Consider the following 25,379-nt stretch of genomic DNA (forward strand, 5'->3'; position numbering starts at 1 on the left):
AAAGGGAGCAGGAGGAAGAGGATGAAGCAACAAAATAGAAGAATCTGCCGATGCAAGAGATCGACGATCGATCAAAAACTGTTTACTAATTATACGAGCAAGTGCACCAATTCTCTTGGAGAACATAAACAAGTGTTCCATGGGGCATTTCGCATCACGATTCCTGACAATTATTCAAGCTCGTCCGTATTAAAGTTTATACTTTTTCAGTTCAATTTTCAACCTTCAGCTTTCTCACCGTTGGGTTGAGGCTACAAAATGTCTCAGGAACCATGAGCACTGCAACGGCAACAGGTTTTAAGAGGCTCAAAAAAATTCATTTGTGTAAAAAAAATGGACAATATTTATAACACTTATGTCTATCAAACGTTATTCGAAGTCAACATATATTTGAATACTTTTTCTGCACTCGAGAAGTGAAGGGACTTTTTTTGAAGAACTTGGAGCTATGAAAGTTTTATACAAACATTCAGTGATGATATAACCTCTCATTATAAATATATTCTAATTTTCCGAAATGTTTTATTTTCACCTGGTTAAAAGATATCAAATATAATTCGGGGAAAAGTTCATAAAAAGCTATTGAAACGTTTTCTGTTTATTTCAATCACTAAAAAAAACTTTTCAATTGATAAATCGTCACACTTTTTTTTCTTTTCATCGTCAGGAGACGATCTGATGTGTGGCTTCGCCGATTACCGACCGAACACCTCTCGCAAAAACAATGGACTGCCAATCATAAGTTTCTACAGAGTTTAATTCTCGTACCTGAAACGGCCGCTAGAAGCCGCAACGGATCTCTTTTCTCGTCCGCGCAGTATGCATCGAACTCTTACTTAAGCGACGAGGAAACCAAGAATGACATCGCTTCATGGCCTAATGGCTTTGATCAAAGTGTAGTATCTGTTCTTATCAGCTTAATATCTGATACGCTTTCCACTGGAAAGCCAGAATATTAACCTGTTTTTTGGATCTCATCTAACCTTATGAGCTTGCTCAAGGTAGATACGAGTTGTACTGGCATTGCATTACCGCCAGCTTCAGCTCTATAAATATATCTAAACAAAAATTTATTATTAATTGTTACGACTCAAATAATTATAATTACACTCTGAACTTGAGTGTGAGACAGTTGTATTGTAACCACGAACAAACATTAATTTCCAAAAAATTATATCTAACCCAATATTGAAAAAATTGAACAAATGTTGTTGAATGTACCCAAAAGGTCATAAATTTATGTAAACAACGACATGGGCTCCTAAGTGTTAGCTTGAAAATAAAAAATGTGTTTAGTTCATTGTGTATTCGAAATGAATTGTTTTCAATAATTATATTGTACAACAACGTCGTATAAAGATACGTGAAAAGTGAAAGAATCTCAGAAACATTTGTTGCTAAGTATCCAATTATACAATGGCAACATTCGTCGTTACTCACACATTAGAAAACCAATGTATTATCGGATAATAATTGAAATGAAATATTGAACTCGACTGTTTTCAGTATTTGAGAACCGAAATTATTTTTTTTCGAATCTTCGGGAGCATGAATATAATGAAAATTCTCTCGAATTGAAAAAGTTCGCGCAAATGTTAAAATGTCCTCAAATGCCCCATGCACCACGACGTACGAACATGAACGAAAAAATAAATATATAAGCACGCTTATGTACATATAAATATAGAGAAAAATCTATACTAAATCACGATATTTCGATTGTATATATCCTTAGAGCTCACGTTTGTGGATGATCGAACGATTTTTCCCCACCGGTGAATAGTTGAAGCGTGAGAGAAAGCTCTCTCAACCGGAAACGAATTTATACAGTATAAGTACCCGTTCCCGTACTGTGCAATCTGACGATACACACACGTATGGACCTATACAACGATAGTGCATTTACATATAAGTATATTTCTATGCACTCAGGGATTGGAAAGGGTCGATGGAATGAGCAGTGCACCCTTTCGGTTCAATCAACCCTAAAAAATCTCATCATTGGCTAACTCATTCGATCCTGGGCCGAAAATTTGTTCGCTACAACAAACAATACCGATTCTCCCCTGATGTGAAAAGCTTCGAGAATTCCTCCACCATTATTAACTATCAAAATTGATACAAAAATCTATCATTTTCTGACTGGATTTCATCCGAAAGGAAATTTAATGAATTGCAAAACCACCTTGTTCTTGTTATTGACTGAAAATAATGTTTGTGTATATGAAAGTAATCGCAGACTGTTTTTTTCGAGAATAATGATAGCCTTCAGACTTTTCATCTCGTATATTTTTCTGTGGCAAACAAACCTCTGAATATGGAACGTTCTCTTTCTTAGCCGGGGCAGATTCATCCACACTCTTTTTTGCAAGGAAGGAAAATACGCTGTGCTGGTTTTAACCACGATTTCTAGGAGGATTTCTGCTATGTATACGAGTAGGAAACACGAAACGCTTCGGCTAGGGATTCGACTACAATTTGGGTCGGGGAACGAGCTGCCAAGCCGCGAAATTCGATTCTCATCTCGATTGCCATCGTTGCAGATCTTTTCGCACACCCGAGACGTTTTGTTCAGAAATCACCAAACACCGCTCGAATCCCGTATGAAAAGTGCATCCAGAAAAACGTATGGCGTGCATAACTCTGAGATGTTTGTACAGGGTGTCCGAGAAGGTGAAAATCTCTTCGAGATCCACAAGTTGTCGCAACAAAACTTCTTAGTCGCTTTGCCCATGATGTAACGTTTAAAAGACATAAAATTAAGGCTCGCCATCAATGCGGTGCATCGGAAAAAAAATTCGCGGCTCTCTTTCTTCCGAAAAGAAGAAAGACCTTAATCGGCTCTCTCGGGTCAAGGAATTTCTCATCAACGGTGAATTAGAGAAAAAAAATAGCTGAGGGTACTCCTTTCTGTATGTTGTAACAAATCGACTCTGTGATTGAGGGACTTGACTTTTGGGACCATCCGTATATGGAATCTCGTACATCCGGATTACCGTAGAAAACAACGCCATTGGGAAATCGAGGCACGCCTAGAGACATGCAAGAATTCAGCCAAGAAATATAACACTCTATGTCTAAATCTTTCGATTGTTCTATGGACTGTTCTGTGTCAAACCAGTTTCTGTCGATTCGTCATCGAGTCTGTCAAAAACCTAGAATTGTATATGAGATTGGGATCATCGAATGACTGAATTGAAATACTTCTGACCTTTTTTCAAACTCTACAAAAATAGTGAGCTCACATGACGTTGGCTCTGAAATAATGATATTTTTACGATTTTTTTTACATTATTACAACGTTCTGTGCCAAATTTCTTTGAACGCCCTCTGTGGCATTAAAAAAGATGGTGGATTATTCGAGAATTTTCAGAACTATTTTTTTTTACAAACTTTCTACGACTACAAATACCGCGTGCTTCATTTTCGTTCCTGGAAATATTCGAGAGAGTCGGGCATTGCATACGAAAATTCAGAGTGAGAGTTGGTGTTTGAGAAGGTGTAAGAAGCGAGGGATTTTGTTGGATGCGGAGTTTGTTGTTTAGTTGTTCTCGGATGGAATTATATTCACTTGATTGGCCGAAGCATCGCGAAGATAAATCTCGTACAATGGAATTATTCTGGAAATTCCTTGGTTCGGTGTTTTGGCGTGAACGATCGTAGAGAAGCCCAAGGAGTAATTAAGGGGGTGAGGCATCCGTGCATTCGTGAGATACCGTTGTAAATGAAGGATGATAGATATACATTGAAGGCATTAAGAGTAAGAACGAGCCGACGGAATAATGGAGCCAGAAAAGCATGAATGAAGTTTCTTCAATCGTTCCAGAGATTCTCTACGTAAAGAAGATTCTTCGAGAGGCTAATCCTGTACCCCCTTAACAAGTATGCATCAGACTCTTCCGTCAATTCTCATGAGCAGACGTAACCGTTTTTTTGTCCGATCCAATTAGTGTATTGTTTTGTAATAAACATTCCGACGAATTCAACATCGAGTAAGATGTTTAATAACTTTCTTTTTAATAGGAATTTTTCATCTGTTTATTAATAGCGATTTCAATTCGATATTATTATTGCTCATTATATATTTTAATCTTCATCATTTTAGTTTAATTTCAGATTTACTATTACTGTAGGATCGGATATAATAAATTCGAAATTCTTTATTTTCAAATTTAATTTCAAACGAATGACAATATTTTTTTTTTTAAACGACTCCGTTCTTCGAGGTTCGCGAACAAAACTGTCACTTCTCTTGATGTTTTCTTCTTCTTCACCTTCACTTATTTTTTAAGAAAGAGTTGTCCTTTTTATCATTGATTTTTACAATGTGAACATGTCACATTTCGAATACGTCTTCCTCTTTCATGTTCCGTTCCCACATTACTTTCCATTTCCAATATAACTTGATTCATTTATTCTTTTTATTTGATTTGAAAAGAAAATGATTTGATTGTGATCTGATCGCAAAAGTAGAAGTACGTTGTCAAAATGTTCGATTCCGTATTATCAATTTTTGGTAAACATTTTAAGAGCTCGGCAATGCCATTTTACTACTTCAGTTTTATTCTTTCGTTCACTTTTCTGAAATAAATTCTTTGTCATAAAAGAAATAAAAAATTTACGTTTTGACAACTCATATACTGGCCCTCAAATTCTTATGAGAAGGCATCTCAACGCGAAGTAGCATTGCGTGTTTCCAACATCGCTCTAGTGCTATAATTACAAATATACACACATAGCGGTATTATTCTTATCAGAGCGTGCAGTCAACAGAGTAAAGGGCTTTGAATTAGGGGTGAAAGGGCTGGCGAACTTGACAGGGCTCTTCAACCATTTTGGAGGAAAGCTCGTAATTAGCAGTCGGAAACTAACCAAGGATCCGCAGTAGCTCGAGTAGCTTATCTCTCGTGGCTTATCTCGAGAGGAGGAAAGAGCAAATATCCGATTTTCATTAGGCACGAAAGACACGATTGAGGTGTTAGCTGTAACTAATTTATTTCAAACCATATCAAGGCTGCTCATCGTCTGAAAAGACTCGTTTGGATTTAAAAACTATATCATTTACAATTGTCTGTAAAATTTTACATTTTCGAAAAATCGATTTTTTTTATTTCGCAAATATGCTTGAAATTCTGCATTAAAAGATGTTTTTTAAACAACTTGAAATTGGTTGATTTTCGGGATCAGATTTACGAACAAGATTTTCAAGTTATTTGCCAAGTACGAGAAAAAACACTTTTCGTCCACTGCTTCAAAGGATGCCTGAATTTTTATTCATTTCCAAAACTTGTCGAACTGTTCACACGATTTTTTCGTGTAGGTCGTCAAAAATTGAAAAGATTGTTAAAGGTTGAGCACGAGGAAACTTGCATCCTTCTGATCGGCCTTAAATTTCAACGAGATTCCTCATGCTCGAATAACTCTGACGTTTGAGCGTGTATGACGAGGCGACAAAAGCAAATAACGAAAAAGTGAACGTGAACGCCTAGTCGAGCGGAAGATAACGAGGAACTGAACGCAAAAATATATCCGGATATATGTACTGGAAGCTCTTTTCGCAAAGTCCCATTTTTCCCTACGACAAAAAGCGAATAAAAAATTGAGATAAAAAGGTTCACAGTTGAACGGCTCGCCGGAAATGAAAGTCTCGCTCATTATGTAATCGAAGAACGAAATCAATTTTTGTCTATAAAATACCCTTCTGAGTGAAAATGTCTTTCCAAAACACATTATTCTTCTTACCGACAGGGCTGGGATCTTTCTCTTTCCGTAGTAGAAGGTTATCGTAATTCGTGAATTGCAAATAGGGGTTAAATTTTGTCTTGCTCAGGCGTTGAAGATCAGTCTAGTGAAGTGAGATTAGTCAGGACCTCAGCATTGTCTCTTTTGGGTCTAATGTAAATTTCGTCCTCTCAACTCTTCCTCTTCGCTTTCCTTGTTTTGCCATTTCTTGGGAGCACGACTTAACTAGAACGCTGAATTTGACCTCAGCTAAAACTTCGACACTTTGGTGAATTTAATGAGAGTTCTTTGGGTTGCATTATCGGCGTTACCCAGTCCCACCACGTTTGTTCCATACGACCATTCTCGTACGTGCCCTTGCGGCTTTCAAACAGTGCAACTGCGACATATAAATTGAAGAAAAGCGAGCAAGAGAGGAACGGATAAACAGATGAATAAATAGTGATTAAAGCGAAAAAATAGGATGACGATGGAAGCAGGAAGAATGCAGTTAGAAGGAAATCGAAGAAAGAGCGAAGAAACCTGAAAAGGGAGAAAAAACGTAAGGAATAAAAACAGGGCGAGAATGAAAGTGGAACGACAGATCAAAACGAAATAAAAGAAAAAATATGGATAGTTAATAAAAAAGCAATGTACACAAAGAAATACGAGACGATGAAGCAGTAAAATATGAAGAACAAGAAAATTACTTAAATTTGTAAAAAGAGTTGGAAGGTCAAGGATTCAGATGAAGGAAAATGATAAAAAGAAACATCCACAATAAGGAAATCACTGGAAAATGAGAAAATTTAAAAGGATCTCAAAAGAAAAGGAGAAAACGGAATGAAAGAGTTCCGTTACCTGTAACCCGCAAGAGTTTACTTAAGGTGTTCCGTACGTTCAGTACCTTTCGCTACATGTACCTGGATCAGTTCCCTTGTGTATAAACTTGTGTTCACCCTTTCCCTCTTCGTTAAATTAGGGACGCAATTAGAGGCAGCGTGAGCGGAAAGAGCTAACACGTTCCAAGAAAACTGAGTATGCATCAACCCTCGCACACGTACAACTCATTTTTGTACATCAGATATTTCCGTTCGGACCTAACTTCCGACGTTGTAAGGTTGATGGGTAACGGCTACGTTATTTTTGCAGCAACTATATTTTTCGAAAATTTCAAAAGACGAAACTTGCTTAAAAACAATAATTTTATTATTTTAGAAATATAATTGGTAAAGAACCAACATTTTTATACAATTTTATTATTTAAAAAACGGCTGAAGAGTTCATTTTGACTAGCGTGGTGCAGCAGCTGCCGCTGCTGTTGATGTCACGCTGTCAGTTTTGTTTACAAATTTTATAGGTTATGAAGTGAGTTTACTGTCCAAAGTAATATTGCAGTGGAGGAAAATGAAAAAATGAACGATCAAAAAGTTTACCCGGATAAAAATCGTCGTTATGTAAAAATTTACAAAAAAAACGTGGCGAAACTAACGAACGTCAAAATATGACCAAAAGATCGAACTGACGTCACGTGCGAACGTATATTGAATGCAGCGTTGTCAAACGTTACTGATCCATTTGTCGTGTAATCCGAATGATTTCTCATTAGATATTTTTTCATATTTCAGCCGATTTTCAATGGTAAGGTTTAAAAACTAAAATACTCGTGTATTCTTGAATATCCACGAAATACAACGATCGATTTTTTTTTGCAAAATCTTGGATATAACTAACGAAAAAATTCATTAACATGAACAGGCATTCTGTATATCTGTATATGCCTATATATACGCATATCGAACTTTTGAGTCACACCCGAAAAGTCGATATTCAATAATTAATTTGCTGCTAAACTACACGGTAATTAGTGTCGAAATTTTGCAAATCTATCCAGTACGTATTGATTTTTGCTTAGCAAAAATATCATCGCGTAATCTTGGATAGCGAATATTCACCCATCTACCTTAAACCTCTTGAAAATGATTTTTTTTTATTTTTATAATTTTTACAATCTTTTATTGTCTTGAATTTTCTACTTCTTTTAATCTGATTCATTTGTATTTCCGCTAGATGTTATTTGTGAATGTTTTATCCATTATTCTTTCAGGAATTGGAGACTTCAAAGAACAGCGTCAAAAAGGACCTCGATATATAATACTCAGCATATCCTTTATTCCCTGTGCGATTGGTCGTATGGCTTAAGAAATCTTTTCGAAGGACTCCTGTAGTTTCCGGTCTGAATCCGACACAAGGACTATTTATGTGCCTCGAAAAAGAACTGTAATGTTTCTTTCTCCCTGCTCCTTGACTTTTGGTCTTCCTTCTCTCAAAGCCACGTACGTATCTATATTTATTTTTCATCGAGGCCTCTGCCTTGGACGCCAAGTTCAAAATGAATGAAAGAAACTTTGAAATGGGACGCCGATATAGCTCGTCGTCACGGAGCTTGATACAGCAACGGGTAGAAATATATTTTTGAAAAATTTCTGTTTATCTGTGCACCGATGACCTCAAGGACATTCAGGCCTCTGAAGACGAATATTTTTCAACGATCTTTATTGAAGAAATTGAAGATTCCGGTGAGTCATTGAAAGACAAAAATATATATTTATTTCTTTTCTGCATTTGTTGCGAGTGCTCTTACGCATTCCTTTCGCCTCTGATAGAATCATTAATTTTATTATCGCGATAGTTCTGGGCGAGGAATTCGCGGCTGCTCGGTCGTCCGTCTTTGTCGAGAGGTGGTGGGTCCGTGAAGGGGGATAGTTCGTAAGGCAGTCCAACAGCAGGGATCAAGAGCAGAAATGCGCAGAAGTACTTTAACAAGCTCGGTGAAGAGCAACCCCTTCGGGCACTTTCTTATCCCCTCTTTTTCTAAAAAAAAAAGCTTTCGGAGAAAGGTCGTCGTGAGGGTGGAAACCCATTTCCGGTCGTAGTCCACTCATAATTTACGTAACTGCGTAATTCTTCTTGTTTCCACTTATGCAATAGTGGATGGAGCGCGCATTGCGAGAAGCAAAGAAATTCCCGTGGAGCTATTCGCCTCGTAAAGAGGCGCGGAGAGAGAGAAGAGAGACAGAGGGAAAAGAGGGAGAGAGACTATAAGGAAAAGTATGGAAGAAACGGCGTCTCGGAGCGCTCGTAAAAATAAGAAATTGTCGCGCCACGAAACGGGAAAACCAACCTCACACAGCAGCTTCGTCTTCGACCATTCTACCCTTCCCCCAACCCTTTTTTATCTTTTCATTCTTTTACTTCCCCCTCCTCCCCGATGCAATCACTTTTTCCGCGCGCGAGCTTCTCCAAGCGTCCACCACCGTGTTTTTTCGAAAAAAAATACGCTCAAAGAGCGATCCTTCAAAAAATTAAATATAAATTTCAAGCTTCGTAGGTTTACGATACACAGCCAATTTTTACTGCGAATGTGAATCGATAATATTGAATAAACGAGATGAAAAAACATTTTTATCGAATATTGGATACCTGAAATCGTCAGCCCTTAACGTACATTGGGATTTCTTTAATGGCGACGAGTCAGGTAATCATTGATTGGCCGAGAGATGAATTTTTCACACTGTTTGTCATTCTTCATTGGATCGCGCCGTGAATTTGTCATAGTCATATTTGTGCACCGAGACTAAAATCAGTCGAGACGAACAAAAGCAGGGAGAACAATAAAATAATACCAATCAGAAGCTTCGCGTTGGGATAATGAGGTTATTCTACCACAACACGAACTAACAATATCCGTTTACCCGTTCACGAGGTACCTCTTTTATACATGGATCGATTCGATATAGGTTCGTTGAATGCCTTCGCTTTACTGTATCTCTCAACCTCCATAGAAAATGAGGAAAGAAGATTCTTTCGTTCGTACGTCTTTATTATTGTCTTATTTATTTTTATTTCTCCATTTATTTTCTTATTTGCTCCAATTTTTCTCCTGTTTATTTCCAATCATTTTTTCCTGTTTTTATGCTTTTTTCTGCTTTCAGTTATATTTTATTTTTCCATTTTTTTAATTCAATCTTGTTTTTTTTTTCTTGTTACTTTCCTTATCTTTATTGTTCGCGTGTTTTTTTTTCATACACTTTTTAACTTTCAACGTTTATTTTCGTCGGCTTATTCTTTTTTCAGAAACTTGCTTGTCTTTGCCTCGATGCACCCCCATTTCACTCGTCGCCATAATACAATAATCGTATTGCTCGGCACGTTCGGATATATGCAATAAGGAAAATGCTATTTCCGACCTTACAATACACGTTGGTGGCAATCGTTCGATACATAAAAATATCTCAGAACGAGAATTGCACTGTAGAACCGATGCCAGAAACTTTACAGTAAAAAACACCTTTTTCAAAGAAGCCTCCTTAAATATTATTATTGGCTCTCTTCCCACGTCACACTATTTTCGTTCGCCATCAACTTCCATTTATTAACTTACTTTATTCACGATTTAATAAAACAAGGATTCCCACATAGTTTACTAAGAATTTTTATTTTTATTACCTCCACCCAGATCTCATTGCTTTTCCTTTGTTTTTACAATTAAACTTAATTTTTTCTCTCCCCATATTATTTCGTCTGCTCGCATTTTCTAGCAATTACTCAAAAAAAATGGGTCCGTGGAACGTTGCAACAAATGCAATGTCGTCTGATTTCATGTTTTTCTAAAACTACGCTGTTACGTGATAATCTTATTTAAGCTCGTAAATAAAGCCATGACTTCGCCTCACTTCGAAACCAAACTTTTCATGCTATCCCGGAACATCGCTCAATAGCGAACAACATAAAATTCCGTAAGTTTCGTTACACCCTTCCCGCTAATACTGCACCAAATAAACAGATTTTTATTGCGTTTTACATTGGCATGAAGTTCTCGCTTTGTTATTTAAACTCATGATACGTGGAAATGAAAATTGAATGCAGAAACCACAGCGGCATACAAACTTTATCGGAGTCCCCTTCTCTCGGTATTTTCGTCACGAAAGAAACATCAACGTGTTATGATTCATTTCGACTACTGTTTGTATTTGCCTTCATCTTCCTTTCAACATTTAATTTTCATTATTGAGTTCCGGATTACTGTCCATTTGTTTTGCTTGAACTTGTGTCAATTATGAAATTCTTCACCAATTTGCGAAATGATTACCACGTTGACGAACTCATTTTCAATTCTTTTTTTTTTATTCGCAACCAGCAACTTTGACAAAAACTGAATGGCCTTAAATTTAACAACGATCACAAGTTGCCTCGAACAGACCCCAGATATCGACAGGGTTGTTGATAAGCACTTTTAGTTTCATTGAACTTATACGAACGGTAATCGAATGAAGAGGGCATTCGATGATTGCTCGATGGAAGTAGGGCCATGACCTACTGCACTCTTGCTGAGATCAGGGTTTAATAACTGGAATATAGTTGCCTGAACTTCTGGAAACCGCACCAGATGCGGCGAATAATTTGAATTGCGAAATATCACTAGTGACTCTTCTGATTTGTAAAAAAAGGCTCTAAACGGAGCTCGATCAGAAAAAATTGTGTTCGATAGTTCAGTACTCCATTGACTCAAATCATAATGCTCAAGATATTTTCATGCTTGGTCAACGTTCGATCATTCATGAGGCATGATTTATAGTAGTAAACAAAAAAATTGTATTTGGATGAAAAAATTTCAAAAGATCCAAAAACCTTGGAGAATTGATTTAAAAAAACAATTTGATTTTCCATGCTGCAAAATGAAAAGATCTTCTCACGCTGCTGTTTTCAAATTGTTATGATTTTCGTGCGAATAAAATGAAGGCGTTCGACAACGTGGTTGGTGATTTAACCTGGTTTGAACTCGTAATATTACGGAGGTATTAGAGAAAGCCGAGGCTCGGGGAGTCCTCAAGCAAGCACTTTTTGAACTCTCCCGCTACAGCCATTTCACTCGGTCCGTGCATTCCCTCATCCTCTAACCCTCCATTTCCCTTTTTATCTTATTTTAGTCTCTGTCCCTTTTGCTCTCTCGGTAAACTTCGTTATCGAGCTTGGGTAGGATTCGAGCGGTGAGTACGAGGTAAAAAGAGAGATGCGGAGAGAGGGATGATGATTAGCCGAGCGACACAGCACACACGAGGCATTATCTCGTTGCAGCAAGTGAAGGTAGCGTGCCCCCGGGGCAAGAGCTCGGCGTTGATGCTACGGCCTGGAAAGTGAATACGTCGGCACTTTCATCCCTTACAACGACAGGTCCAATTTTTCTCTTTTTTTTCGCCCCCTCTGTCCATCGTTCTCAGGGTGTTTAACCTCATGATATAGCGTTGTTCATGTGAGAGTTTTGCCCTGTTTTTGTTTGTCCATACGGAGGTATTCCAGAGATCAAATGCCGAGTAAACCTTTAGCAGGAAGGGCCCTTTTTCATCGATGTTCAGAGGAGTAAAAACGACGCTTATCGTTGGTCCTAGCGAGCGATTATGAGGCTCCATTTATCGATTCAATTTGTGGGTTAAACGGTGGAAGAACAGACCGGAATGCATTACACATTTTTCGTCCCATAAAAATCCCCAAGTTCTGGATGCATTCGCTCCATTTCCGTGGTTTCGGCTACGTCGCAAGTTCGCAGGTGGGTTTTGAATCGCGAGCTTGGAATTCCCCGCCGAATTGCATTCGGGCCAAAGCAACTGTAATTAAATGTAAAAGAGTCAAGAGTTGTTCTGGTTTCCAGACCATAACATTGTTTTTTATAGCATCATCAATCCTTACACGTCCAATCTATTCCAAAACTCAAAGTAAGCTAGAGAAAAAGTCTCAACATCGTAAAGCAATGCTCTCACGTACGGGACGAAAGGTCTATGTAAAAAATGTTGACGTTTGTGTGGACGTAAAATTTTATACGAACATAAACCGCCTTCGTGTGTGGTCAAAAAGAGTGGGAGGTGGCGAGAGAGAGAGAGAGAGAGAGAGAGAGAGAAGATCTAACAGAAACAGGGTGAGAACGCGGAGATATAGTCAAGAGAGGATAGAGCCAGTTTACTGAAGTACCCGAGTCACGTAATATCCCAAATTCACGGGACTCTCGATCGAAATTTGTCAGGGGGTTGGTTTCCCGAACAGGAGTTACCAAGGGGTGGTATAGCAGCCGGCAAATATTCATCGGTACGTCGTGGTACGCATAAAGCCTGAATAGCAGGCTGTAGGGTGAAGGAGAGGTTGGCAGATGCGAAGGGAAAGGGGAGTACGATGCATAATATCGGATGCATCGTGATTCGTTGGCTGCGATCATGGTGGACCTTGGGGTCGTGAATTGTTTTCTCGAGTTGGTGATCCAAAGATCGGTAGTAGAAGAGAATGCTTCAAAGGAATGTTTGAGCAATTACCCACTCTACTGAGTTCTATGGCCGAGAGCAGGCGATGAAGAAAAAAGAATTTGAAATGGCGCGTGCTCGTGCAACCCGAGAGGAGGACCATCAAGCATTCCGTACGGAAAAGAAGTTTGCTGGAAAAATGAAGCGAGTCAACAGCTCGTGTAACTCAAGATGGAAGACCTGATTCACAGGAAATACCGACGTGGTGGTACACTCTGGCGAGCTGTAACTCAAAAGAAATGCAAAAGAAACCGGGGAAGGAGGAATCATGATCTTCCCGCGACATTCATGGAACGAAGTTGTAGGATCTAGAGAAATGCGTAAACCAAGCCAAATAAGCATTGCTATAGCAGAGGAGCCCGAGGGATCGGAAAAGAGCAACGCCTTTCTACGTATACAGTATCGTTCGTTGTAGCTCCGCTAGTTTTACCGGCTTGTAGCAGCGAGGACTCCTGTTTGCTGCGTGCAAATAGAACGTGGAGTACTCATCCCTCTCGGGCCTGTTCGCCGCTTTCTTCGTGCACTGTAATTCCTATATTCTTGGCCTGAAGCTGACTCGGGCATCTCTTATTTAACCAGCCGCAGCGTTGCCGACTATGAGACTACGATAAACGCACTCCACTTTGCCAGAACACTTTATTCGCACTCTTAATCAACCTGCCTTCTTCATTAAGCCTTTGTTTAACTCTCGAATTATGGAACGTTGTCCGCTATAACTTTGTACTTTTACTGTTGATTTTTCGACTTGATTCTCTGCGAGTACAAATGAATACGCTAAATAATGATCAAAGCGAGTGGGCAATGACGACAAATGGCACTTGATGGATAATCCATTTGAAGTAGTTGGTACAAAGCCATTAGCCGATCCATGCAACTCGAACAACTGAACGGAAGCAGCGAAGCTAAATGCATTCATTAACGTCAAACATTAGGGAGCCCTACAAAAATAACGGAAGAGTCGATTGCCGACTCGACTGTTGGCTCTTGAAGACACTCATAAAAGTTAACATTGAGGTTGGAGTTTATGAGCGGAGCTAGTACAAAGCGAGATAAAGAGGAGGAAAGAAAGTCCTCGATGTACATTAGTCCTGCATTACGAGCAGGACTAATGTCCTTCGAGCAAATGAGCCCGGATGCCACCGGGTACGCTGCACTAGTCGCCAGAATACGCTTTTGGCCTTGTTAATATTCTCCATGTAAACTCCGCATCAGCCGATGTTCTTCCCACACAACGTTCTTGCCTTCTACTCCGAGGAAGCTCCTGTTCAATGTAAGTCCGCAGACACAGAGCAAGCCGGTTCATTAGTTGTTGACGAAAACGAAACAGCAGACTGGCATTGGGCATATGATTCTGAATCCAAGTTTGCGACCATGTACATGGAAACCCCAAGTCTGAGCAGATCCTATCCTGCTGGTTATGGAGCTGTAATTACTGTAAAAATCCGGACCAAGGTGACATCGATTGACCAACCATTTTCCGGAGTTTCCTACCTCAAACTTACGGACTAGTCGAGAACAATGCATCCCGGAGCATGTAAAGCTACTCCACCCCGCCAATCTTCTACTTCCTGCATCTCAAATTCGATACATGGGAATAATACACACGCCACAATGAATCTCAAGGGCGGAAAGTGAGTTGTTCTCTCAGTCTCGACGGTAGTCTGTAATGAGCACAGAACTTTTTTCCACCATAATTCTTATTCATTTCCATCGGTGGACTGTTTCTTATGAAAGGACGCGAAGAGAGTCACGAGTCCGCCAGGGTGATCGTGGAGGGACGAGGCTCTCGAGAGCATTAGCTGAAGCGGAGAGGACAATGTTTGCTGACGACGGGAGGGATGGAGACTGGCAAGAGCAAGGGGGAGTCGCGTGAGGTACACAAAGACAACGACCAAGGGTGGTTTGCCAAGGCCCCATACCAGAACGAGGAGAATCTCGAGCGAAGCAAGGGGACTCCCGGAATACATAATGATCTTCCGCCCCAAGCTCTGGCTGATATCCCACTACGATGAGTACCTATCCCATTCATCCGTGGAAAAGCCGTGAAGGATCTTCGGATCGTCGGAAGCAACTCACTCCAGCCTTTTTTCCCGCGTCCCTAGCCAACTCACCTACGTCTTATGATTATGTATGTGGAAAAGCAGCACATTCCAGTTCATTAGGAAATGACATCACAACATACCGATGAGTCTCGTAGCTTCTTCTCAGATTTCAATAGATCAAAGGATCACGGAGATCATTAAGGACGGATACAGTGGGGAAGAAACATGCCAGAGTTCGAATCAAAGAAGATTTTAATATCTGCCTTTCAATGGCACAATATGTGATCTCCATACAACATGAATGTTCTGGAGGATCTAGCGAGTCAAGCTCGAGGGATAATAGCAAATTATCTGGTGCAAACGCATCTGCCAACGGTGTGTTGATATTCATGGTATGTTATTGGCTTTGGAGTGATTTAACTCTGCAAAGCTCGTGTTTCTCCGGAGACAAACGTGGCCACTACGGAGATGGCCGACCAGCGGAGAGGATCTGGTTTGCCCGGTTCGGAGTTGAAGTATCTTCTCTATTGCAGAGACGCGCGATCTCGTCACAGCAGGGATTCTCCTGATGGCTGTTGCATTCTCCATTTCCATCTTGGTCTCTCTCGGGCTTGGCAACCACGATTAATCTAAATTAATGTCATCGTCAGATGATCCGACCGACCAATCAAGGAGGTGGCCTAAATGTTTCACAAGTCCCTGAGAGAAGAGTCTGCGGAGTGTGATACGTTATTGAGGGAGAAAGGCTCCCTCATCGTTGCTGCAGCGGGACAGGCAAGTTCCTCGAATTCTCGAGTCCCGGATGCGTATAAAAGGAGAGGAGAACGATGGTGAACGAGAAAAGGGCAGGAGGTTATGGAGGGATCATCCATAGTGCAGAGCGTAGCACATGACTCATGAACATCACAGAAATGTAGAGAAGCTGAAGGGAATGTTGAATAAAAAATACCTGAGGTTGACCCAGCATCGGTCATTTCCCAGAAACATTGCGAAGGAGTAGCCCGAAGCTTTGTTCACTACCCAAGGTCTTGTAATTCGCATGCAGACCCTCCCATGCTCTTTCATCGTTGAAGACTAAAAATCCTTTCCCACCTAGTCATATCCTGCTCCAAAGCGTCCTCATTGGGTGGTTCTCGAAAGTGTAATTACTGATTTAATTAATTGAACGCTCTTAGCCTTACTCTCGGGTGATGGGAAGGTGCGTCTTACAACTAGAGAGGAAAAATCTTGTCGGTATATAAGGGTAGAAAATGTACGCAGTTGAGGAATAATCAGAGCAAATACTCTCTGACGCGTAGCTATATCGTCCGGCCAGATCTGCCAACAGCATGCTAATAATCTCATGAATTATTCTAGCACAGATCATCGGTCATTGAATTATTAGCTGTCTTGAATAATGTCAACATTAAAGGTGCTCAAGAGCCTAATGATTTTGTCCTTCGGCGAAGGAGATTACTGCAAAGTTTAGTTCCCCCTCGAGGACGCCGAGAGAGATCAAAGCGATGAAGCATGAAAAGGTAAGCCCTTCTTCGAAGCAGGAGAAAGTCGTAGCGTTCGTGTATGAAGGGTGGGAAAGGATCGTGCCCGCCACACGGCGAGACGCAATAATTCACGTCGTCTTGTTTACCGTAGCCTCCTCGTCGCGAGCTTCGCCGACGACTAACGACGTTCGCGGGTCCGTTCTCCCGACACGGGCACGCTTAGACCCGGTCGCCGAATAATTCAGCGCTTTAATTACGAGCGTAACCCCGAGGGAGTCGTATACGGGGGTAGAGCAACTTAATATTGCAACTAGTACAGTTGAGTGTATAAAGGAAAACTTGCAAGCGCCCAACTATATACTTTTCATACCTCAAGACGACCACCTCCAAGACTCTCGAAGAAGAACTCCGACGGTGTGTCTCCTGGCTGTGCCCCTGGCATTTCTACCTACAGCTCCTTCATCATTTTCGTCGTCACTGTCGGCTCCAGGGGTAACGCTTCGTGCCTACTTGGCGACACGAACAAATTTATCATGCCGGAAGATCTACCGAGGCAGAACGAGAAAGAACTTTTCGCTTTCTGGCTTTGTCCGACAAGAAAAAAACGTTCTCTCTTCAACCTTATACGCTATCCTGAAGCAGTCTGGTGGGTTCTCGAATATGCTTCATTCAATCACTTCATGCCTGTGTACAGGGTTAACCCAGAATCCCAAGTTGCCTTGTGTCGAATCACATTCGGGTCATAATTTTTCATCGCATTTCGATCTGATAAATTCCGGACAAATCATTCGGAATTGGCGTTCACTCTACGCGACCTCCGTTTCAAGCGTACTTTCGCCTTTGGCGGAAGCCCACACGCAACGAGGCAAATCGCAGATAACAGAAGCTCCGCCGTCATTTCCGGGACACCCTGACTATGAATCAAGATTTTCTTTTCGCAGGAGCTTTCCTCATTCATTCTTTAGTGTGTATCCGCGCACCCAGCTACCGAGAAATCAGAGTGATAAATTCGTTCACGAGAGATGCGAACACGTTAATGACTATCCTCACGCTTTTCACCGCACTCTTCCAACACATTTCTCTTTTCAATGTTCTTCAATCTATGTATATCTGGCTCTGTGTTATCCATTCTTCACCCAAACCCAGGGCAACGCATTCAAATTTATTACGATATCTCGAGAGAATTCGAGCTTTTCGTACGGCGATTCCGCTGCCAAGCATACAGCATAAACCCCTCCAAAACCCATCGCGCAATTCCACGTCCGTTCGGCCATTTTACGTGCTAATTTATCGCCACGTCACCAGACGAATCTTATATACACACATATTGTTTTGCCGAGCTGGCCCGGAGCTTTTATTCCTCCCTGTCGACTATGGACATTTAACAATCTCGTTTCGTTCCCATTTTCATGTACGAGAGCTATTCGATGCCTTCGTACTTAACTTCCGTACCTTTCACTCTCCCTCTCAGTTTAGTTTTCCAATTTTCCTACGACTTATTTCATCTGCGCTCAAGCACTAATCCTAAAAAACTCGCAGCACTGTTACTTCAAAAATGTAAGAGTAGGCCAATCGTTACACAGCTCTACATATTTATTCTAACGATTTTTCGTTTCACGGAAATCTGTCTATAAGGCTCCCAACCTTTCTTTCCTCCTCCTCCTTATTCCTACCAAAATTGTATACAAACAAAGCAATAATGAATAATCAAGGCTTTGCACTCTGCCCGGTCAGATGTTGACGAAACGTCTATTCAGATAATAAAATAACGGTGACGCATTCCGAAGACATTGCACTTCGCCTGGCGGCGTCACGATAAATCGTTTTCGAGCACTCGATATGTTCTTTAGCCGCTACTGGCAAAATGCGCCGGTCAGTGCACGAACCTGCACACTGTCACTTCTCCTACGAGAGAGAAGAGAATTTAAAATATCCTAAGTTCCAATATTTGGGAAGTTAATCACCTCCCGAATATCGAAACGTTTCTCAGTATATTATCACTCTTCCGAATTAACACCTGCCCCAAGGCTTCCCTTGATTTCCCGCTCACAGATAAGGATCGACTGCTCCGATGAGGTAACCAGATATTTTCATTTTTTTTTTTTTAGGCTAATGACCGATGCTTTCTCTCTTGAGCTGAAATATGGAAATATGTGAGGACAGAAATATGATAACAATGAACTTGAAAGTTCTAACATCTGTTAAATTAAAGGAACATCCTTCGATCGAGTCGAAAAAAAAATGGACAACGCTGATTCTTACTATTGGTTCTTCAAGATTCTTCATCTAGATATTTGTTCTGTAAGTTGAAATTTTTAACGTGGATTTTTATCAGGAGATTCGATTCAAAGGGGATGAGAATAATTGTAAATTTTTCGAGCGAATAAATAGTCTCGTCAAATACTGTTTGCGAGAAGCAGATGGTGGAGACGAGATCCAAATGATTATCGAGTTGCACACAAGGCTTAATCCTATTCTAGGAAAATCGATTTACTTCACCGATTGCTCGGCTTAACCGTCAGCAATTGAGTGTAAACGACCATTCGGTCGAGCTCACAGCTTCAACCGTGTATATAGATATGCACAGATGTCCCGCTCGTTAAGCCAAATGATTCGTTCTTACCCTCGAGCGTCTCCTCTCTATATCCTGATTTGCTGTCTGCTAACTTTTATGTCAAGAGCCACAAAAGAAAATCTCCCGAAGGAGAGAAAAAAAGGGGAATAAAAAATCGTATAAACGTTTCATAATAAGTACTGATTTTTATACGAGACTCATTCCGAGTTCAATTATTATTTCAGATGAGCTCGAAAGCCCACGAGGTATCTTGATGGACGAACTTTGCTTCGTGGCTCGGACTCTGTAACTCCGACGGAGGAATTCAGGTGAAAAGGCAGGTAAAAGACTGACAGTTGCACTCTCCCGTCCAAGTTATTCGACTGATGTTTCTTTCGACGAGCTTCACGAGCGAGTTAGAGTTTAAACGAGAAATTTTTCTCCACCAGAAAATGCAAGCAAACACCGAAGAAGCTAGACTGCAATACTTGGCTCGCCCGCTTCGTGAACTCAAGATCGGCTTTCAGACCAACTCCCTCAGGGACGATAGATTCCAGATCCCAGCGTTTGCACACTCTTCCTTCCTCCCTTCGTTCCGCATACATATGCAACGCCCTCCTCCACATACATATCCTGTTACGTATTTTACAGGCTACATTGAATTCTATGGCGGAATTTGTTTAGCGAGTTGAGAAATCAATTTCAAAGGGATAAGTCCTGAGCCATTTTTTATTCCAGCCTAGTGCTACTGCTTCATCGATTGATTAATCACGGCCTATGCCATGAGTGCCTAAGAACAAACGTCAGAAGCGACCGTCGGTTATCTGATGACTGTTGACACCACAACGGAAGATTAGTTTTGAATTGTGCGTTAAGGCCTTACATACACGTATGCACCGGACGAAAAAAAAGTGATCTTGATTTTTTTTTTACCGGGCGGTCGGTTGAAATACCCATAGCTACGAATCTAACGCTTCGATCTTTGTGAAATTTGGTGAGAATATTCTTCAGACATTGCACTCGAAGAATATCTAATAAAAAAATGTTGGACTTTTCTGCCCATCACGCATATATATAAGGCCTTAAGGAGGGTGGATCACGAAATCAAAATAATCAGAATTTGATAAAATTTGGTGATAACATTCTTTAACATCAAGTGTACGAATACAATTTTTTTCAAATTTTTTCACCACACGGTTATCGAATAATTGAGCGTTAAATCCAAGTCCTTATGCACGGGATGTATAACTGTATATATGTAAACTCTATGCTTATACACGTAAACTTTAGTGCTGAATTACTCGAGAGCTATGTGGTAGAAAAATCTAAAAAAATGTATATGGTCTTATATATTTTTAAAGAATACGTACATTTACCAAATTTTATGAAATTCTTCATATTTTTAACATGGTTTGGCATGGCAACATTGTATCGTCGCGATCCACCCTCCTTAATATGAGGTGCATCGAAAAGAAATTATCGTGACAGTATTCGACAATCTACTGAACGGTTGCCTCGCGGATGCGAATTCCATATACATAATACATGTAATCGAAACTTTTGCGGGTTTTCTTGAAATAAAATACCCGAGTCTCAACCGCGTCGGACGATTGAGCAAACAAAAAGAGAAAAGTGGGAGACCTCGCGGGATTCTGAAAGAGAGAACCGGTGATAAAAGTTTGCTAAAGCGTAAATCAACGACTCGTGCAGGGAGCGAGAATGAGGGAGACTGGGGATAAGACGTTCACGATATAGACAAAGTTTAACGGAGCGTTATGTAGGAAAAGGGCAATTTTAGAGAGAAACAAGAGACTGCGAAACGAAAGAGATTTGCTTCGTCCTCGTGACAGATATTACGCCGCCTGACACATGTGGACCATTGGGCCCACTTCAGACGATTAACGCCTCCAGCTTGTCAGGTAAGAAGCCTCCGAAAATAGGAACGAATGAAATTCCGTTCCCATTGCTTCGTGAATCTCGAAACCTTCGCTCCTTTCGTAGGTTCGCGACCAAAACAAAATAGCAAATGAAATATCTAGTGTTACCTTGACAATGCATGGGTCAGAACCATCGATCCTGGAAAAACTTCGGGTGAACCCACAGGGATTCGGACACAATTTCCTATAGTAGGCCTCACATTTTTGTCCCTCTGTGTGTGCCTCCTTATATCTTTTCTCTACTCTGCCAGGTACGAAATTTATTAGCGTCTTCTATCAATTCCCAAACGACGAGGTCCCAGTGCAATTTTGTGAGTTTTAGGTCAATTGACTTTGTTTCTATTTCAAAAGAAAACAATTTTTTTCATTTGTCTTATTAGCAAAAAGTAAATCGTATATCTTCACAGTGCTTTCAATGCATTGAGTATTTACGCGCTGCAATAAAATCTTAAATAATTTTCGCGCCAATATTAAAAAATTCAAAAATTTCAGCTGGAACATGGTAATCTCAATCTTCACGTTTAATTTTCATGGTGGTTTGTCCTCTCGTCACTTTTCTTGCTACTCATTGTACGATGCTGCATTTTCTACATTTTTGCTACTCATCATCAATTTTCTATCTACTTGACAACACGACCAGTGCTGCTCGCTCGTACTGTAGTGTCGGAGAATATTCTTTCGAAAGATCTTCGTTTATAGCTTTTATCCCCCCCGGAATAGAGTCGTTGAAGTTCTGAATCGTAAAACCGGAAAATCTTCGGCTACCAACACTCGCCCAATCGCCCCAGATTTGGCCAATTCTCGTGAACCAGTATACACGACATTTTTTAAAACTATTTTATCGACTGTCTGAGCCAGCTGTTTGATTTCGATTTCAATCTTGTCTACTTTTGCATAACGATTCGCTCCGGTAATGGATTCTATAAAAATTTGTGGTTTCTGTACAGTAAATTCGTCGTTATTGTTTTTTTTATTATTATTTTTTTTTTTTCAATGGCTTTTTATAGTCAGTGAAAATGATTGTAAAACAACTAGTAATATATTTCAGTGAACTATTTTTGGCAGTTTCTCCAAACCTCGATAACATTTTTATTGTAATACATTGATATCAATTCGCTACAATATGTATCATTATAAAAGTAATTTTGTTTCGAAAAAAAGAAACCTTTCCATGTATACTGGAAAGAAAAAAAATTATTAGTAATAGAAAAGTAATGTAATAGAAAAATACGAACAATAGAAAAAAAATATAGGAGATGCAATAATTAGTAAGGTTGGCTAACACCACGAGAAACTTGAGGACAATAATTATTTGGACATCGACCGAGAAACGCTTCATTGCATTTTTGTAGTAAAAACTTTCATTCCGCAGTCTTTTTCTTTGCTCGTTCCCTTCCACTTCATCCTTAACTCGAGGATATTTTTCCACGTGAAACGATAATTGAGTACAATTGCACCGAAAACCGTTCACCATCTTCCCACCAGTCTGGTACAGTGACGAAGACTTTAGCAAACGAGAAAAAAAAACTTGACGAATTTCGTTTACAAGAATTCTTCTTTTACACAAGGTTTTTTTTCATCTAATATCAAATGTATGAATATTCAGATATCCTTGAATGAGAAAATCTTCGTGTCAGATAAAGAAAAAGAAAAATAGATAGAATGAACTGGAACTTGAAAAATCAATGGTGGAAACGAGTTTAAAAATATGGAAAATGTTTAATCTGTATTCATGGCATACATGCATATATAAATACATACATACGTAGACATAGAAAGTACATTTGCATATGAACGCTAAATAAAAAGAATGTGTGAATTGCATTCAAGAGACGCGCGTACAGTAACTTTTCAAAAATATGAATTTCAAGTAAATGTATCAACTTCGTTTGAATAAAATAAATGAAATGTGAGTACGAACATTTTTATGTTCAATTTATCATTTTCTACTTCTATGGAAACAACGAACTCTAGTTTTCTCATCTGCTTTTATTTATTAATGTAACATTATATTATCATTGTAATTATTTATACATAAAATAGATCGACATTTTGTGAAAGCGTAATTTCACATTGCAAGTTATTACAGACTTTTTTTTATTCTTTGCGAATCAGTACAATAGCATACATCCTGTTCTATATGTAGAAGGTGTGCGTGTGCCTATTTTTCCTTCTTTTATCCCAACTGGATAAGAAAAAAAGTAATGGAGAGCTGAACGCTAATGTTTAAATCGATAACACATTGTACGATTGTACTAGAACTGTTCAACGTTCTAGCTATCGTGTATGTTCTTTTTTTCCCATTTTTTTTATTTCGTGCTGATCCTCTGTTCTCGGGCAGCGAAACGGACAAGAACGAATTGACGGACGAGAGCCCGGAGAAGAGAAAAGAAGACGAAGTGAACGTGGGAAATAAAAAAAAGTACATGTAAGATATCGTGAGACGGGAGATAAAGAGAATTATAGTTCAAACGGCAAAAAAATTACAGTGCGGTTGGAAAAGGGTCGGAAATTGTAGTATCGATTGATGGACCAATGATTTTTTAAATAATATGCAAATAGTCGCTTTGTAAACCATAAATAGTAGTTCGAAAAAGGCAGTAATTTAGAATAGTTTTTCTTCTTTTCTTACATATTCTTTTTCATCTATCTATTTTTTTTTTTTTTTTCATTATTTGAGATCATTCGGCACATTTTTACGGAATAAAAGATATATTTTCTCAGAATATTCAGTTCTTTTATTCGATTATGTGGGTATACGTCGAAATGAAACCGACTGCAATCATCTCGATCTGTATTTTATTCATTCGCCTTTGTGTATTTTATATACATATTCGATTTTTCGGGTGAAGCATCGTTTAAGGGTGAAATATTTCACCCTCGGCGAAATATACCACGCATTGTGTAGCTGACATCTCAGAATAATCTCTTTCAAGAATCTCCCCATAAAATCGTGGAATAAATTTAGTTTCATTTTCCATATGGACACAACTTTATTTATGGACTTTGGATATTATTTATGAGCTCAAAAACTCGCGCCGTCACACTAAATTATAATCTTCCTGAGGGCATCCAACTTTTTCTGTGTCTGTAATTCAATATTGATTCGCAGTATTACACTGCGAAAGAGTGTTTTTTGCAACTCAGGAATTACGGTGATTGAAAATATTTGAAGTTTTTCGAGACATGCGAAAACTTGTGGCTAAATTCTTTTCTTTTCGTTGACATGCTAGAAAAAAATATCACGACAATTTGAATTGACACCGAGTATCGAAAAGGCTAGTCAAGATTCTTATTTCTACTTCGACTTGGTTCTCAACATGTGCTCGTCCCTGTGCATACTGGTAATCGGTATCTTTTATGTTTCCTTCATTGTAGTTACGATCGATCGATTTTCCGGCATAAGTGTGTGTACGGACGTCAAAACATATTTCACAACGCAGCTGGAAATTTTTATCAACGCGTCGCACTTTTTATCCCGTGTATATTTACGCTTCGTCGCCAAAGGGGCGAGAATTCGTCGAAGCAAATTTTCTCAAAGCGGTTCGTGCAAAAATGCGATAATGGCATTGTGCGAATACCTCATCGAGCAGAAATTTCTCAAGAAGATCCGCTGTTGCACCGAAAATATTTTAGAGCGGTTTACTCGCTATTCGATCCAGATATGTTTTAATCGTAAAATATTTCACCCTACAGAAGTAAAAAATCGAGCTAATTTCTATTCAAAATTGGAAAACAAAAACAGTCGAAATAGTTTAGATTAGATCAGATCTTCTCAAAAAAATTCAGCAATTCATGTCCGTGTACCTCAGTTTGAAATTACGTCATGGATGAGTAATTCGAAGATAACGAAACATTTAAAAACTTCGAGGATAATAACAGATAGGTATTGTTAACCGGATGCAAAACCTGATTCGAAAACAAAGAAATTTTGCCACCAACGCTCGATATCCGGTTACGAAAGATAAGTTTTGTACGTGAACCCTTGCGTGTTCAGTTTTTTAAAACAGTACAGTACAACTGCAATTGAACTCTACAATTTTATGCCAAGCTTCCATTACTGAAATTGAAAATTTTTGTTGCAACGTGGAATTGTTTGCTTTCGTACGAATCATTAAAATCGGATGTTAAATGAAAAAGTTTAGCTAAAATTATAGTATCTCACAAAAAAGAAACAAATTTTGATATTCCACGTCCAAAAATGTTCAGCTATTCCTGCGGTAGGAAATAAAAAGTGATCTTCACGTTTTCATTGAGATCAAACCTTGAAAAATTTAAGAATAATGGAGAAGGAC

At 39.4% G+C, this 25,379-nt stretch overlaps 1 non-coding gene across 1 annotated transcript; it reads left to right on the forward strand.

Annotated features, from left to right (window-relative positions):
* The first annotated feature begins 863 nt into the window (after nucleotides 1-863).
* LOC122405657 (U2 spliceosomal RNA) lies at nucleotides 864-1,054 on the forward strand. Its single transcript, XR_006259805.1, has one exon. It is a non-coding gene; the product is annotated as a U2 spliceosomal RNA (small nuclear RNA).
* The last annotated feature ends 24,325 nt before the right edge of the window (nucleotides 1,055-25,379 follow it).

This window comes from Venturia canescens, chromosome 1 (assembly GCF_019457755.1).
Source record: "Venturia canescens isolate UGA chromosome 1, ASM1945775v1, whole genome shotgun sequence".
Classification (NCBI taxonomy): domain Eukaryota; kingdom Metazoa; phylum Arthropoda; class Insecta; order Hymenoptera; family Ichneumonidae; genus Venturia; species Venturia canescens.